At 37.7% G+C, this 17567-nt stretch overlaps 2 pseudogenes; one reads left to right on the forward strand and one right to left on the reverse strand.

The window, feature by feature from the left end:
- The first annotated feature begins 10006 nt into the window (after window positions 1–10006).
- Window positions 10007–10652, forward strand: LOC101145381 (transcriptional repressor protein YY1-like; annotated as a pseudogene).
- Window positions 10653–13988: 3336 nt separating this feature from the next.
- LOC101145759 (adenosylhomocysteinase-like) lies at window positions 13989–15292 on the reverse strand (annotated as a pseudogene).
- Between the last annotated feature and the right edge of the window lie 2275 nt (window positions 15293–17567).

Here is a 17567-nt window from a genome sequence, read left to right on the forward strand (position 1 = left end):
GCAATTCACTTAATCTCAGGGTGTACAATATATATTCAATCTACCTTATGGGATTATTATCCAGAAACCTTGCCCAGTTCTCTCTGGCCCTAAATACCGAGATTTCCCAAGCCCAAACCTGCTCCCTGGCTTTCTTTTTCTTGCAACTGATCAGCCTTCGTACCTCACCATTTGTCCTGCTTTTCAGGGTGCCTCTCATCCCAAGTGTTTTTAGATGCCTTATACTGAAATCTCCATTTTATTTCTTTACCAGGTAATTAACAAATAAAGCCTCATCACTGGTAGGTTTTAATACCAAGCACTCATGACTGTAGCTAATACTCACTTAACTCTTTCCATATTCCCAGCTCACCTAACACTTTTCATCTTCATAGCAACCTTAGGATATAGGTGCTATTATTGTCTCCATTTTACTATAAGGAAACTGAGCCTTGTGGTGATTTTCCAAAGCTTAGAGCTTTGGTCCTTTGTCTTTATTTCCCAATTTATTTGATAAGAGGTTAAAATGGAAGCATCACCAGGATTATACCTTCAGTTTTTATTTCAAAGGATGAGAATTATCAACATTTGGTACACTTTTTTTAAACTTTGTGTTAATAAAGACTATGTCTTTTTTTCCATGGTGACATTGCCTTACAGCCTAACAAATAAAATAAATGCATAAAAATAGTGTGCTTTCTAAATGCCCACAGGAGAAAAAGGGAAAGATCTGAAATCGACACCCTAACACCACAATTAAAAGAACTAGAGAAGCAAGAGCAAACAAATTCAAAAGCTAGCAGAAGACAAGAATAAGTAAGATCAGAGCAGAACTGAAGGAGACAGACACAAAAAAACCCTTCAAACAATCAATGAATCCAGGAGCTGGTTTTTTGAAAAGATTGACAAAATAGATAAACCGCTATCCAGACTAATAAAGAAGAAAAGAGAGTAGAATCATAAAGACTCAATAAAAAATGATAAAGGGAGATCACCACTGATTTCACAGAAATACAAACTACCATCAGAGAACACTATAAACACTTCTATGCAAATAAACTAGAAAATCTAGAAGAAAGGGATAAATTCCTGAACACATACACCTTCCCAAGACTAAACCAGGAAGAAGTCAAATCCCTGAATAGACCAATAACATGTTCTGAAATTGAGTCAGTAATTAATAGCCTGCCAACCAAAAAAAGCCCAGGACCAGATGGATTCACAGCTAAATTCTATCAGAGGTACAAAGAGGAGCTGGTACCATTCGTTCCGAAACCATTCCAAACAGTAGAAAAAGAGGGACTTCTCCCTAACTCATTTTATGAGGCCAGCATCATTCTGGATACCAAAACCTGGCAGAAACACAACAAAAAAGAAAACTTCAGGCCAATATCCCTGATGAACATCAATGCGAAGATCCTCAATACGATACTGGCAAACTGAATCCAGTAGCACATTAAAAAGCTTATCCATCACGATCAAGTCAGCTTCATCCCTGGGATGCAAGGCTGGTTCAACATACACAAATCAATAAATGTAATCCATCACATAAACAGAACCAATGACAAAAACCACATGATTATCTCAATAGATGCAGAAAAGGCCTTCAATAAAATTCAACACTCCTTCATGCTAAAAACACAATAAACTAGGTATTGATGGAACATATCTCAAAATAATAAGAGATATTTATGACAAACCCATAGCCAATATCATATGGAATGGGCAAAAGCTGGAAGCATTTGCTTTGAAAACTGGTACAAGACAAGGATGCCCTCTCTCACCACTCCTATTCAACATAGGGTTGGAAGTTCTGGCCAGGGGAATCAGGCAAGAGGAAGAAATAAAGGATACTCAAATAGGAAGAAAGGAAGACAAATTGTCTCTGTTTGCAGATGACATGATTTTATATTTAGAAATCCCATCATCTCAGCCCAAAAATTCCTTAAGCTGATAAGCACTTCAGCAGCCTCAGGATACAAAATCAGTGTGCAAAAATCACAAGCATTCCTATACACCAACAATAGAAAACAGAGCCAAATCATGAGTGAACTCCCATTCACAATTGCTACAAAGAGACTAAAATACCTAGGAATCCAACTTGCAAGGGATGTGAAGAACCTCTTCAAGCAGAACTACAAACCCACTGCTCAAACAAATGAGAGGACAAAAACAAATGGAAAAATACTTCATGCTCATGAATAGAAAGTAATTTATACAGTCAATGCAATTCCCATCAAGCTACCATTGACTTTCTTCACAGAATTAGAAAATCTACTTTAAATTTCACAGGGATCCAAAAAAGAGCCCACATAGCCAAGACAATCCTAAGCAAAAAGAACAAAGCTGGGCTGGATGCGACAGTGCACGCCTGTAATCCCAGCACTTTGGGAGGCCGAGGCGGGTGGATCACCTGAGGTCAGGAGTTCGTGACCAGCCTGACTAACATGGTGAAACCCCGTCTCTACTAAATACAAAAAAATTAGCCAGGCGTGGTGGTGCATGCCTGTAATCCAAGCTACTTAGGAGGCTGAGACAGGAGAATTGCTTGTACCTGGGAAGTGGAGGTTGCAGTGAACTGAGATCGCACCATTGCACTCCAGCCTGGGCAACAAGAGCAAAACTTTGTCTTAAAAAAAAAAAAAAAAAAAAGAAAAGAAAAAAACTTGGAGGCATCACGCTACCTGACTTAAACTATACTATAAAGCTACAGTAACCGAAACAGCACAGTACTGGTACCAAAACAGATATATAGACCAATGGAACAGAACAGAGGCCTCAGAAATAACACCACACATCTACAACCATCTGATCTTTGACAAACCTGACAAAAACAAGCAATGGGTAAAGGACTCCCTTTTTAGTAAATGGTATTGGGAAAACTGGCTAGCCATATGCAGAAAACTGAAACTGGATCCCTTTCTTATGCCTTATACCAACATTAACTCAAGATGGTTTAAAGATTTAAACATAAGACCTAAAACCATAAAAACTTTAGAAGAAAACCTAGGCAATATCATTCAGGACACAGTCATGGGCAAAGACTTCATGACTAAAACACTAAAAGCAATTGCAACACAAGCCAAAATTGACAAATGGGATCAAATTAAAATAAAGAGCTTCTGCACAGCAAAAGAAACCATCATCAGAGTGAACAGGCAACCTACAGAATGGGAGAAAATTTTCGCAATCTATCCATCTGACAAAGGGCTAATATCCAGAATATGCAAGGAACTTAAGTAAATTTACAAGAAAAAAGCAAACAACCTCATCAAAATTGGGTGAAAAATATGAACAGACACTTTTCAAAAGAAGACATTTATGTGGCCAACAAACATGAAAAAAAGCTCATCATCATCGGTCATCGGAGAAATGGAAATCAAAACCACAATGTGATACCATCTCATGCCGGTTAGAATGGTGATCATTAAAAAGTCAGAAAAAAACAGATACTGGAGAGGATGTGGAGAAATAGGAATGCTTTTACACTGTTGATGGGAGTGTAAATTAGTTCAACCATTGTGGAAGACAGTGTGGCAGTTCCTCAAGGATCTAGCACTAGAAATACCATTTGACCCAGCAATCCCATTACAGTGTATATACTCAAAAGATTATAAGTCATTCTACTATAAAGACACATGCACACGTATGTTTATTGCAGCACGATTCACAATAGCAATACTTGGAACCAATCCAAAAGCCTGTCAATGTTAGACTGAATAAAGTAAATGTGGTATATATACAGCATGGAATCTACGCAGCCATAGAAAAGAATGCATTCATGTCCTTTGCAGGGACATGGATGAAACTGGAAACCATTATTCTCAGCAAACTAACACAGGAACAGAAAACCAAACACAGCATGTTCTCACTCATAAGTGGGAGTTGAACAATGAGAACATATGGGCATAGGGAGGGGAACATCACACATTGGGGCCTGTTGTGAGGTGGGGAGTTAGGGGAGGGATAGCGTTAGGAGAAATACCTAATGGAGATGACAGGTTGATGGGTGCAGCAAACCACCATGGCACATGTATACCTATGTAACAAACCTGCACATTCTGCATATGTATCCCAGAACTTAATGTATAATTAAAAAAAATACTGTGCTTCTTTTTCTTAAATGAGCAACTTATATTTCTAAGAATCTTCAATCTCAGCTTGGGGTCTGCAGAGAACCTTGTTTTGTATATGTAACACTAATAATACTGTTTTTGGCTACCTCTGATTTCGAAATGACTGGATCCAAACTAGCCATATCATAGACTTTCATATATTATCAACTATAATTATTAGTAGTAATATTCTATCATTGGAATCCTACATATAATAGAAGTGTAGGTTAAAAAATAGTAGAAGAGAAGGTTCCTTGTTTAGACTCTTAGCATGTATGTATCAAGAGCATGTACATATCACATTTGAGAGAAGTGAAATGTAGATTAAGAGAAAAGTGTATATTAATGTACAGTCTGAGCCTGCTTGCAAGTTATATTAGTAATAATACTCTTCAAAGAGCAAGAGAAGATTATTAAATATATCAAATATTAAAATATCAGCTACAGAAGCTAAGGCAAGTATCAACAAAACAAAATATAAAGCTGTAAAGATAGAAGACATTCAGTTATCAAAAACATGAAGAAAACAGGCAGATGGATCAACTCAAAGTATTGGTAGCCATTTTGAAAGAGAGAAATAGAGATGTAAAAAACCTTGTAAGATGGAAACAAAATAAGTAAGTCAAAAAACCGAGATACTTTTATATGGGTTGACCTATAATACATGCCATTAAATGACAAAAGCAACGTACAGATAATGTATTCTTTCAAGAGACTAGTTACTGGGGGTTGACTCATTTAATACTCAAAACACTCTATAAAGTAGATATTATTATTCACATTTTACAAGTGAGGAAACAGAGGCTGCATTCCTTGAATAGGTCACCTAAGTAGTAAGCAACAGCACTAGGATGCTCATTCAGGCCATCTTTTTCCAGAAGCGATGGTTTTAATGCTGTTTGCTTCATTTTTAAGCAAATATACTTACAGGTACACAGACTATTTCTGAAACTTTATATATGAAAACAGTAACAGAATTTGCTTCTAGATAGAGAAGGACTAAGGACTAGTAGTCTAAGGTAGGAGAGACATTTACATTTCTCCATATAGTATTCTGTATTTTTGATTTATTACTTTTTTATCACATGCATGTACGTTTTTCAGTAACACTGTAAAACATAACTAAAATGAAAAAGAAAATAAACTAAGAAGGGAAACTCTGCATTTACCAGTGCTGACTCTCTTTTTTACAGCTCCCCTTTCCTTTTGTTTCTTCAATTTAGTTTATTGTTCTATGACTTCTCCCTTATGCCTCTGACTCTGACCTGATCACTCCTGTGCTGGTATCCAATGGACACATCAGGCCACATTGGAATCCTTTGTTAGCACGTGCTGTCCTACATCATCAATTCTTGAGAACAGGGGCCTTGTCTCATTCATGTTGGATTTTTAGTACCTACCTCTGTATCTGGCCAAGAGTAGGCACTTGATAAGTTCGTATTGAAAGGACCAAAATCAATGTCAAAAATCTGGAAGTTTAAATAAGGTAAACCTGATCTTCAGTCTCTCAGGAATACTTACTTATGCAATAGTCTTATCTGGTTTGTGATCAGCTGTACACACAGTTCCTTTGAGTTGACTTACACAACAGAGAACTGGGCCAGGTTTCGGTAAGACACTTACTACCCTATAAAATATTGGGACAAAAATTCATCAACAGATTCTTCCTAAACTGACCTCTAGAGGAAATAGACCTAGGCATGGCCAGTAAGAAGTTTCTTTACATTAATAGTTACATTTGGGGGTTTAAATTATCAGAGAAAATATATTATTTCTTTCTTACTGTATATTTCTTTCCAAAAATTATCCTACCCTTTTAGTAAATCCATTTGCATAAGCCTATACATTAAAATAGGATGAGACGGAAAGCATAGAATCTAAAACGGGAAAGCAGGGAAGTATTATGTAAGAAATGTTCTCGAAGGTTTTTACTCACAGGTTAGAAGTTGATAGACTTAGGGATTAAAATATTTTTACTAAGCTTCAGGAAATAGAACTGAGACAAAGAATGATACCATGAGCTATATATATGGTTTCTATGGGTGGGAAAGATCATACCGCCGCATTTGTTTAATTAAAAAATATGGTAAGTAGAGTGTTATACAAGATTTGGGAAAGACAATAGTAAGAATGGGAAAGCCACAGTTACAAAGAACAGAAGTTATGAGTAAAGGAGGAAAGGGACAAATAATTTTCAAATAAGGATAGCTAATGTACTGAATTATGTAAATACTTAAAAGAGTACATAAAAGGATAACTAAAAAGTTAAATAATAAAATAATTGAAAAATAATATAATGAAAACAAAATGTGTGTATATATTGCTTGAGAACAGAAGGATTATAAATACAGATACCATTTTCATTATAAAACCTGTGAGGATCAAATGTTACACTTCAGTATTTTGAAACGTAAGGACTATAAAGATTTATTTTTATTAAAATAACAGCATTGAACACATTGTCATCAAAACTATCTTAATCTATGAAAACATGGTAGAAGTGTAAAGAGGTCATCTCAAGTTGAAAATTACTGATCAAATCTTTCTGTGTAAAAATTGGCATTGTTTTTAAAGAAAAAGTACCTTTTAATAAAAAGATTCCAAAGTTCAGATGAAAGAAAATGGTTTATTTATTTAAGATTTTTTTCTTTGTTGACTTCCAGAGTGTTTTTTTTTTTCTTTACAAAAGACAGGCTATACAGGTAAACATTAGAAAAAGATTGGCATCCAGAAAAGTGAAAAAAAAAAAACCACTATGAAAGAGAATGAATGTTATAAAAAACCTTCAGATTGGCAGGTGACACTGATAGAAAAACTCACTTCATATGCAATTGTAGAGTGTCTATGATAAAGGTGATTGAATTCTAGGTGCTAGAGGAACAGCAATAAGGAGAACAAACATCTCTACTCTCATGGAGTTTATGGTTAGTGGTGAGAGATGGTGATAAAGACAAAGAAATTCAAGCAGGAAGGAGCTAGGGAGATACTGGTTGGTTGTGCAATTTGTAATAGGATATTTGGAGCCTATCTCCCTAAGATGATGCTTGAACAAAGACGGAAGAAGTGAGGGACCAAATCTTGTGACTATCTGGAGAAAGACCATTCCAGCTGGTGAGAAGATGGAGATCCTGTTTGGAATGTTTGAGTAATGCCAAGGGGCCACAATGGCTAGCAGAGAGTGAAGGAAGAGGATGAGAGCAGATGAGATTCAAAGACCAACAACTCATCTTTTTTTATGGCTGCATAGTATTCCATGGTGTATATGTGCCACATTTTCTTAATCCAGTCTATCATTGTTGGACATTTGGGTTGGTTCCAAGTCTTTGCTATTGTGAATAATGCTGCAACAAACATATGTGTGCATGTGTCTTTATAGCAGCATGATTTATAGTCATTTGGGTATATACCCAGTAATGGGATGGCTGGGTCAAATGGTATTTTTAGTTCTAGATCCCTGAGGAATCGCCACACTGACTTCCACAATGGTTGGACTAGTTTACAGTCCCACCAACAGTGTAAAAGTGTTCCTATTTCTCCACATCCTCTCCAGCACCTGTTGTTTCCTGACTTTTTAATGATTGCCATTCTAACTGGTGTGAGATGGTGTCTCATAGTGGTTTTGATTTGCATTTCTCTGATGGCTAGTGATGATGAGCATTTTTTCATGTGTTTTTTGGCTGCATAAATGTCTTCTTTTGAGAAGTGCCTTTGTAGGGACATGGATGAAATTGGAAATCATCATTCTCAGTAAACTATCGCAAGAACAAAAAACCAAACACCGCATATTCTCACTCATAGGTGGGAATTGAACAATGAGATCACATGGGTACAGGAAGGGGAATATCACACTCTGGGAACTGTGGTGCGGTGGGGGGAGGGGGGAGGGATAGCATTGGGAGATATACCTAATGCTAGATGACGAGTTAGTAGGTGCAGCGCACCAGCATGGCACATGTATACATATGTAACTAACCTGCACAATGTGCACATGTACCCTAAAACTTAAAGTATAATAAAAAAAAAAAAGAAAAAAAAAAGAAAAAAAAAACAAAGACCAACAACTCCAAACTGAGAATAAAGGTTTTATTTCTGGGCATCCTTGCTCCAAATTTTAAGATAACAGCTCCTCATTGCTCTTTATGTGTCATGTTAGAGAGAATCATGAGGAGAACTAATCAGAGGGCACTTGTGAATGATACGTATTAGGTGTGTAACCTTTTGTGACGATTACCTCTTTTGAGCTGAGCTTGACACAATGCCTTACCTACTCCCATGATGCTGGTGTGCATCACAAAACAAAAAGTCATACCCGTTGACCTCCACTACATTCCCAATGAGAATGTGAGGCCTCTCTACACATAGGCAGAAGGATGAGGAAAGGTGCCAGTTACTTGTAAAGCCATAGTTCAATATTCAGGGGTTGAAATTTTTCCAAAACATTTTTTGCAGCTCTATTCTACCTTGTCAGATATCTTCTAAATTTCTGAGGTTAATTCCATTTTTGATTCAATACTTTGTTTTTATTAGCTACATAAAGATCAAGAATAAAAGGGTAATGAAATTAAATCTTTTTAGTTAAGTTTTTGTTTGGGTTTTCCAATGACTCCCAAATACAAGGCTCAAAATTTGGATACATAGAGAATTGAAATATGTCATTTTGTGTATTGGTTAGTATCTTTTTCTGTCTGTTTTAAATCCTCCACATGTTGAACCATGCCAATATTATCCATGCTAGATTATAAATCCCTTCTAATCAGAGACTATGCTTGTCTAAATCTCTCTGTAGCAACATTTGTTAGTGATCATAGTTATCAAAAAGTTATCTCTATGTATACAGAAAGCCATGCCATTTCATCAGCTCAGTAGACCATAGAGCCTTCCACAAATATCTTTGAGCCCCAAGGCCAGTCCAACTATTGGTTAATGCAAATAAGCATAGCAATGTTTCTGCTCTGCCTCAGTAACCTCAATCCCATTTGAAATAGAGTTATGTATTATGGCATTACTAGGCAGACCCCTTCAAGCAAGGCAAGATCTGTATGCAGTTACAGAATGTTCAAACTGGTTTCTCTTTAAATAGAGGAAGGTTTGGGTTTGCTGATCAAATCAATTAGAGTATTTTTCCCTAGTTCACTCACAGAAGGGGAAATTGCCTTTTCAAACATTGGAGAAAAACAAGGACCCCAGACAAAAGGTCCAAAGAGTTTAGGTATACACATCTGGGGAATTGACCTGGGGCCTATTTGTATGAAGAATATCTACTCATAGCTTGATCTATTTATCTATCTCAAATTTTTGATCACTTTATTGAAGTATAATTTATACACAGTAAAATGCACAGATTATGCGAACGCTTAGATGACTTTTGACAAATGTGTACACCCACATTATCAGCACCCTATTCAAGACATACAGTACTTCCATCATCTCAAAATGTCTCTTGCATCCCTCTTTGCAGGAAATTCCCATATCCCCTGTTCTGAGACAGTCTGATTACTATTACCATAGCTTTGTTTTTCCTATTCTAGATCTTTATAAAAATTAAGCTTCCTTCCTCACAATTGGCCACCTCCTTGCCTGCCACCGTGGCTGAGGAGCCCAGGCCACTGGATGACACCCTCTGCATGGGTACGGACACCTCGGAGATGCTGGCTGAGATCTTGGAGCTGCAGTAGATCTAGGTGGACATCATCCTGGTGAAGACCATTGAGACCATGATGGTGGGCGAGGAGGAGGACAATGACAATGAAGACGGTGACAGGGGTGGCCATAGGCATAGGGTGTGACCACCCACACCACCTGGCCAGGATCTGCTGCAGCCATTCCTCACGACGACTTCACCCAGGTTCACCACCACCAGGAGGTGATCCTGGTGCAGGCATGCCAGGAGGTCGTGGGTAGCGACGACTTGGATGGGGAACCAGATACTCATCCTGGTGCCAGAGCTGGCCAGCGGCGACCACCACCACCACCTCGAGCAGGCCCTGATCACCATGGTGGGGGCTGGCAAGGGTGGATGTGGCACCATCTTGGGCAACAAGAAGTGGGGGCAGAAGCGAGTGCAGATCAGGAACCTGGAGGGCAAGTTATCTGTCTCCATGTGGTACTCGGATGAAAACAAAAAGATGTTAACCATAAAATAGTGGTTGAGAAACAGATCACTGGAGAGAACTCACCTCCTGATTATTCAGAGTATATGACAGGAAAGAAACTTCCTCCTGGAGGAATACCTGGCATTGACAGCTCAGATCCCAAAAAACTGCAGAATTCGTCAGAACGAAGCCAAGAAAAATTTAAAAGATGATGCTCCATGAACAATAGCTGGCCCTCGCCAAGGCTGCACGAAGATGTTCAAGGATAACTGACATGAGAAAACATCTGCACACTCACCGTCATGGAGTCCACTTCTGCACAGAATGTAGAAGAGCTTTTGTTGAGAGCTCAAAACTAAAACCACACCAACTGGTTCACACTGGAGAGAAGCTGTTTCAGTTCACATTTGAAGACCGTGGGAAATGCTTTTCACTGGACTTCAATTTTCACACACATGAATTTTAAAAAGGCTTTAAAAGATGCTTTATCTTGCTCTCTAATCTTGTTTCAAAAACATGGTTTTTTTGTAAAGTGTGTTCCCAACAGGACAACTCTTAGATGCAAAAGACAATTCTTTATACAACAGTTCTAGAAATGGGACTGCTGTTTACATTCCTGCAAGTATGAAGCTCATTTGTTGCTTATAATTTTTTTAATTTTTTATTTTCTAAGTGTGCATATTGTACACTTTTTGAAGATATGCTTAGTAATGCTATGTGTGATTTTTCTGGAAGTTGATAATTTTGCTTGAAATAGATTTTCTTTGAAAGAATGGGCAGTTACATGCATGCTTCAAAAATATTTTCCTGTAAAAAAGTTATATAGGATTTGTTTGCTATATGAATTTTGGTTATATTCTTTGATGTTAATACATTTTGTATAATTGTATCGTATAGCTGTATGGAGTCATGTAGTATCAAATATTAGATGTGATTTAATAGTGTTCATTTAAATCCATTTTAGTCACGTTTTTCCCAAAAAATACTGCCAGATGCTGATGTTCAGTGTAATTTCTTTGCCTGTTCAGTTACTGAAAGTGGCACTCAGTTATAGAAAAGTTGTACCTTTTAAAACCTGTTGTGCACATTCCATGTAACAAAAAGGGCAACAATAAAATAGCCATCCTAAAGAAAGAATATGGCAGAACAAGCTCTGTAAGCACAGTCTTATTTTCTTTTGTTGTCCAGAATATTTATAATTCTTGAGTCTCCCAGAAATTGGAAGCTAAATAAAGCATCTTCTTTCCTTTATTTTGAACTCAGTTACAATGATTTGTTATTAAAGTGATGCATAGATATTTTAATACTAAAAATAATTATATAGTATGTACCCTTGTATCAAGTTTTGTTTACTGTACAGAATGCTTTTGAGATACAGCTAGACTATTGTATTTATACATAGGTTTTTATTAATTTATTTATTTATATATTTATTTTACTAGTTTTGTTTTGCCATTCATGACTTGATGGGTATTTGTGTTGTACCCAATTTGGGGCTGTTATGAATAAAGTTGCTATAAATACTTACGTATACATCTTTGCGCGAGCATAAGTTTTCATTTCTCCTGAGCAAATTCTTAGGGGTAGGGTTGCTGAGTCACGTAGGAAGTATATATTTAACTTTCTAAGAAAATGGTAAACTGTTTCCCAAAGTGGTTATATGTTTTACATTGTCTACAGAAGCATAGAAGAGCTCTAGTTTACCATACATCTGCTCTGGCACTTTGTATTGTCACTCTCAAATTTTAGCTCTTTTAGTATGCATGGAGTTTTCTTTTGTTGTTTGAATTTTTCGTATTTCTGGTGACTAATGAGTTTGAGCATTCTTTAACATATTCACTGGCTATCTGAATATTTTTATGGTGAAGTATTTGTCCAAGTCTTTTGCTCATTTTTAAACTGGTTGGTTATTTTTACTATTGAAGTGTAGCAGATTTAAAAAAATATATTTTCCATACAAGTTCTTTGTTGTACATATGTACTAAGAATGTTTTATTCCAAACAATGGTTTGCCTTTTGAGGCACAAGATTTTAAAATTTGATGAAATTTATCAATATGGTTAGTGTTTTCTGTTGAATAAATATTTGTAAATTTTTAGAGAAGATAATTTCCTGTATTTCGTTCTAGATAATTTAAGTTTATGGTTTCTATATTTAGGTCTTTGATCCATTTGGCAGGGATATAATTTTCATGTATAATATGAAATGGGGGGGTGAAGCTCATTTTTTTCACATACAAATATACAGTTGTTCTAGCACTATTTGTTAAAAATATTTTTTTCCTGAATATTATCTTGGCATTTTGTTGAAAATCAATTGATCCTATGTATGTGGTTCTAGTTCTAGAGCATATTCTATTCAGTTGATTTTTTTTTATTCGTATGCCTATACCACTTTTTTTAAAACTATTGTAGCTATAGAACAAGTCTTAGAATAAGCTACTGTATCTCTATCAACATTTTCCAGATTGTTTTAACTCTGAGTTTTTTTGAATTTCTAAAAATGAATTTGAATCAGCTGGTCATTTTGTAGAAACATTTCTGTAGGATTTTGTCTGGCATTGTTTCTGAGTTTATATAGCTATCTGGAGACAAATAAAATATTAATAATGAGAGTTTCAATTCAGTTGTTTAGGTCTTCTTAAATTTCTCTCAATATTCTTATAATTTTAGCATACAGTTTCTATAGATTTTTATTAAAGTAATTTCTATCAATATTGTAATAATAATAGGATGCTATCACAAATAGTACTTAAATTTTGTTCAACTGTAAATGGTATTTTAAAGAAGTTTATTTTCCAGTTTTTAAGTGATTAGTATATAGGACCATAGATAATTTTTGCACTTTTCAGCTTCTGATCTAATTTTATTAATTCTAATAATTTATTTGATATATATTTTATGAATATCTACGTAGTCAAACTACATGCAGATAATGAAAGTTTTTGCTTCTTCCTTTCCAATCTTCATAGCTTTTTTCTTACCTATTGCTCTGGTATAAAGATATACAGAAGTGGTAAGAGCAGACTTCATTTTTTTTTTCCACCAAGATTTTTATTTACCCACCTTTCTGCTTTCTTTTAACATTATAAACATTGTAGGCCAAATTATTCTCTTTTTGACCCAGGGTTGTGATAGGAACCATCAGGTTACAAAGTGGTGGCAGATCTCTGCCTGCTTTTATGTTTTTATGGCCCCTCTCAACCTCTGGCTGTCACTTCTCTGTTCTTTCTCAGTTGCCCCTTAACAGTCTATTCTAATCCCTGTAAAACAGGGACTAAAAGTACTAACCTCATTGTTATGAGGTTTAAGCGAAGGCCCAGCACTAAGCCAGGCTCTCAGGAAAATTCAAATGACAGATCTTCTTTGCCCTTCAATATAGCTCTTTCTCATCTGTCATGGGCTGAGGAACCACTGGACCTGTCAACCAAGCACACAGGTATAAGTCCACAGACCAGGTGAAGGCCTAGATGACAAAATACACGGGCTTTGTGACTCCACTACTGACTGAGACTGAGGAAGGACTGACTTAGTGGGCAGTTCCAAGACCACTGAGCTCATGGTTCCCTGTGGCTGGGACCTCCATCATGACCGTGGCTTCTGGTGGGGCCTCTCAGTTCCCGCTGCCACTCTTGGAACAGTATGAGGGCTGCAGCAGAGGCCAAAAACTGAGTGACCGGCCCCAGAGAGTCGATGGGGGACACTGACAAACGAATCACAAAGTTGGTGCCGTTTGCTCTTAGGGAGGAGAGGCGGGGCCTGGGCAGGGACAGCGGCTGAAAGGTGAAGCGCAGACCGGGTTCTCAGTAGCGGTAGTGATCTGGCTTGAAGGGGCAGTAACAAGACATGGGCCTGCTTCTCAGTCAGCTTGGTCAACTTCATGTTCAACTTGCCCAGGTGGGCTTCAGCCACTGACTCATCCAGCTTCTTGGGCAGGAAGTGAACCCCAACGGGGTACTTGTCTGGGTGGGTCCACAGCTCGATCTGCGCCATCACCTGGCTGGTGAAGGAGTTACTCCTCACGAAGCTAGGGTGGCCCATGGCACAAGCCAGGTTAACCAGCCGACCCTCAGCCAGCAGGATGATGCCCCGCCCATTCTTCTGCCGGTACGGGTCCACCTGCAGCTTGACGTTCACCTTCTCCACAGTGTTCTTGTTGAGCCACTTGACATCCATCTCCACATCAAAGTATCCAGTGTTACACACAATGGTATCATCCTTCGTCTGCTCAAAGTGCTGGCCAAGGATGATGTCAACACAACCTGTGGTGGTGACAAAGACGTCGCCCTCCTGACGGGCCTCATCCATGGTAGTCACCTCATAGCCCTCCATGGCAGCCTGCAGTACCTTGATGGGGTCAGTCTTGGTGATGATGACGCTGGCCCTGAAATCCCGCAGGGCCTGGGCACAGCTCTTGCCCACATCGCCATAGCCTGCTACCACCGCTATCTTGCCGGCAATCATCACGTCTGTGGCCTGCTTGATACCACCTATGAGGGGCTCCCACAGCCATAGAGGTTGTCAAACTTGCTCTTGGTGGCGGAGTCATTGACATCGATGGCAGGCACCTTCAGGATCCCATTGGCCATCATCTTGTACAGGTTGTGGACCCCGATCGTGGTCTCTTTGGATATACCTCGGAGGCTCAGCAGGAGCTGCGGGTACTCGGTGTGGATGAGGTTGGTAAGGTCGCCCGTCTTCCAGAATCATGTTGAGGGGCCCGTCCTTGAAGTACATCATCTGCTCAATGCACCACAGGTACTCCTCGTCTGTTTCGCCCTTCCAGGCATGCCAGCCTTGGCAATGGCAACACTGGAATGCCAGTGCTGGCTGGAATGCCAGCTTTGGCAATGGCAGCAGCCGCATGGTCCTGGGTAGAGAAGATGTTGCAGCTGGACCACTGCACCTCAGCACCCAGGGTGATGAGGCTCATTAGGACGGCCGTCTCCACGCTCCTCTGCAGACAGCCAGGGATGCGGGCGCCGTTCAGTGGCTTGGAGGCGGAGTACCGCTCCCATATGCGCATCAGGCCTGGCATCTTGTTCTCTGCAATGTCCAGGGCCTTGCGTCCCCAGGCAGCGACTTTGTAGGGCAGTTTGTCAGACATGCTGGTGGTGCTCGTGATGGGCACGGGCGAAGGGGGCTGGGCCTCAGTCTGGGGACAGGCACTGGGCGGGCGGCGCCGGGCAGGGCAAGAGCAGACATTCTTGCCTTGCTCACTTGGTCTTGGGGGAAAGAGTTCAATGTTTCAACATTAAATATGATATTAGCTGTACGTTTTTCATACATGCCCTTTATCAGGTTTGTTGAACGTTGTCACATATTTTTGCTGCATCAGTTGAATAACTTATACTTTTTCTAATCTGTTAATGAAGAGAATTCCAACTATTAATTTTTGGATGTTAAAACAAACTTGCATCTTGGGATAAACTCCACTTGGTCATTATGAATTATTCTTTTTATGTATCATTGGATTTTATTTCTTAATATTTTGTTTAAAAATTCCTCCATCATGATTGTGGTCTGTGATTTTTTTCTTGTAATATCTTTGTTAGATTTTGGTATCAGAGTTGCAGTATTCGTATGAAATGAATTAGAAAGGATTAATTATTTTTACACATTAAATAAAATTTATCATTGAATACATCTGGACTTTTAGTTTTTAAAATTTTTTGTGGGAAAGTTTTATCGTGATTTCTTTATCAGATAAGTGGCTATTTTATTTTTTTTCGTTTTTGTGTCAGTTTTGCAAAGTGCATTTTACAATAACTTTATCCAATATATAGTAATTCAAATTCACTGAATAAAAGTATTTTTCAGTAACATTTCATTGTGTTTTTAATGTTTCTAGGACACATAATGATATGCCATCTTTTATTCTTTGGGTTGATAATTTGTGTTTCCTTCCTTTTTATCCCCTGGTTCGTCTAGCTAGATATATGCTCCCCTCCCCTTTTTTTTAATCCTTTTGAAATTAATTTTTTGTCTTTTTATTTACGATGCTATTTGTTTTTTCCTGCTATATTAATTTCTGCTCTTCTATTTGTTACTTCTTTCTCTCTGCTTATTCCTTATTTAATTACACTTATTCAGGCTTTTTAAGTGGAAAATCTAGATTGTTGATTTCACATCTTTCTGCTTTTCTTTATTTAAAGTGATAGATTTTTACTTTTATAAGTGTTTTAGCTACATCCTATCCATTTCGTCTTTTGTATTATCATTTTGGAATAATTCTAAACTCACCTTTTATTTTTTCTTTGATTCACTGGTTACTTAAAAGAGGGTTATTTTCCATACTTTTGAGATTTTTCTGTATATCTCAATGTTATTGATTTTTATTTTAATTTTGTTGTGTAAGAGAACAAATATATTTTAAATAATTTCAAGTTTTCAAAATTTCCTGAGGCTTATGATATACCCAGTATAGGGTATATTTTCGTGGTTGTTCCATGTGATTTGAAAAGAATGTGTATTTTGTTCTTGTTTGGGTATAATATTCTATGAATATCAAATTGTTTTGATTTGTTTATTCAAATGTTCTTACTAACTCATACTGTGTGTGTATGTGTACTTGTTCTATCAAGTACTAAGAGATGTAAAAATATTCTTTCATTGCTATCAATTTTTGCTTCACGTATTTTGAAGCTTTTTTATTATAGGTATTTAAGATATACATTTAAGACTATTTTGACTCTTTTATCCTTTTGAAATGACCCACTACTTGCCTTGAAGTCTAATTTGTCCGACATTATTACAAATTCACAGGATTTCTTATGGTTAGATTTCGTGTGGCATATTTTGTTCATTTTCTTTTACTTAATTTTCTTTCCCAGTATGCTGTCAATGTCTTTATTTAAGTCATTGGTAAAAATGTTTAGGCCAGGAACAGTGGCTCATACCTGCAATCTCAGCACTGCGGGAAGCTGAGGCAGGTGGATTACTTGAGACCAAGGAGCTAGAGACCAGGAGGTTGAGACCAGCCTGGCTAACATTGTGAAACCCTGCCTCTACCAAAAATACAAAAATTAGCCAGGTATGATGGTGCACAGCTGTGGTCCCAGCTACCCAGGAGGTTGAGGCATGAGAATTGTTTGAACCCGGGAGGTGGGGGCTACAGTGAGCTGAAATTGCTCCACTGCACTCCAGCCTGGGTGACAGAGAAAGACTCTGTCTCAAAAACAAACCAACAAAAAAAGGTTTAACAGTAGCAAATATCTTATTATTCCACTCCCATTTCTTCATTTATTTCCCCCATTTATTGACTTTTCACCCCACATTCATACAATGCTAAATTAATGCCAAGGATATTATAGGTACTTAGTATTTATAGCTTTGAGAAACAAAAATATTTATAGCTTTGAAAAACAAAATGTTTTATATGT

This window comes from Gorilla gorilla, chromosome 11 (genome assembly GCF_029281585.2).
Source record: "Gorilla gorilla gorilla isolate KB3781 chromosome 11, NHGRI_mGorGor1-v2.1_pri, whole genome shotgun sequence".
In the NCBI taxonomy this organism is placed as follows: Eukaryota; Metazoa; Chordata; class Mammalia; order Primates; family Hominidae; genus Gorilla; species Gorilla gorilla.